General features: G+C 49.4%; 2 non-coding genes across 2 annotated transcripts; one reads left to right on the top strand and one right to left on the bottom strand.

The window, feature by feature from the left end:
- The first annotated feature begins 233 nt into the window (after positions 1-233).
- On the top strand, positions 234-316 carry TRNAL-CAG (transfer RNA leucine (anticodon CAG)). Its single transcript has one exon. It is a non-coding gene; the product is annotated as a tRNA-Leu (tRNA).
- A 216-nt stretch (positions 317-532) lies between these two features.
- On the bottom strand, positions 533-615 carry TRNAL-CAG (transfer RNA leucine (anticodon CAG)). The gene has a single exon. It is a non-coding gene; the product is annotated as a tRNA-Leu (tRNA).
- Positions 616-1,167: the final 552 nt, after the last annotated feature.

The raw sequence follows: 1,167 nt of genomic DNA, 5'->3' as shown, positions 1-1,167 counted from the left end.
TTTCTGCTCAAGCTACAGTTTCCATTTTAAACGTAAGTATTTAATGAAGAGACTGAGCCAACTGAAGAACAGTGGTAAGTCTTGCAGCACAGATGGTTTTTAGTTGTGGATTGACCCAGGTTGGGTGGCTGAATTTGGAGCTATTTGGATTCTGCAACTGCTGTCTTAGGAGGCGTGAACCCCCTCGCGTTGCTCTATAACTACAGCAAGCTGCACAATCGAACAGGCGGAAAGTCAGGATGGCCGAGCGGTCTAAGGCGCTGCGTTCAGGTCGCAGTCTCCCCTGGAGGCGTGGGTTCGAATCCCACTTCTGACAATCCTCGTTTTGCCCTTCGCATTCCCCTTTGTAGCTTTCACTACACTGAGACAGGCTCTGGAGCACAGCAGGACTTTCTTTCTCCAATTCAAAGTAAAAATATATGTTGAGAAGAAAATACGGTACTGGATTTGTAAATAGATTAAAAGAAAAATATAAAAAGTCGGTAAATATCAAGTTACCTTCAGGGGTTAGCTAAAAGCAAAACGGAAGCGTTGTCAGAAGTGGGATTCGAACCCATGCCTCCAGGGGAGACTGCGACCTGAACGCAGCGCCTTAGACCGCTCGGCCATCCTGACTACTTGTACCAGCGTCTGCAAGCGGTCTCACCCAAGCAAACCTCTCGGAATCTCCATCGTGTGCGCATGTGTAGCAAAGAGTAAGTGCCTCGTTCCTATGCCTTGTTCTTCTCCCGGCGTGGGGAGGAGCTTCATACGCCATCTAGCGCTTGCTCGAAGGGGCGGGGCGAGATGAGACAAGGAAGAGCGGAAACTAGGTGCGTGAGCGACGGCAGAGGGCGCTCGCGGTGTGCTGGAGAATCTGAAAGACCGAGAGACCAAAGACTATTACTTCAATATGCTTTCATTCGGGGGCATACGTTCATTTTGCACGCATGCATTTATTATTCCTGTTGGCTTTAATTCTTGCATATCTGCACCACCCTGGCATGTCTGTGTACACGCCCTTCTGTATTTTCTGCACATTGCAGTCAAGTCCACATGGTCGCACAGGATTATAGATGTCTCTGCTTGCTGGCGCTCCAGACGAGGGGAAGCCCGAATATCGCAAGGTTTCCTGGTAAGCGTACTGCGTTCTTCTCAGCATTCGCCAGAACTGCAGTTTCACCTGTG

The sequence above is a fragment of the Trichechus manatus genome, unplaced genomic scaffold (assembly GCF_000243295.1).
Source record: "Trichechus manatus latirostris isolate Lorelei unplaced genomic scaffold, TriManLat1.0 scaffold00014, whole genome shotgun sequence".
In the NCBI taxonomy this organism is placed as follows: domain Eukaryota; kingdom Metazoa; phylum Chordata; class Mammalia; order Sirenia; family Trichechidae; genus Trichechus; species Trichechus manatus.
The sequence above is the reverse complement of the archived record's forward strand: the minus strand, read 5'-3'. Positions and strand labels throughout refer to the sequence as shown.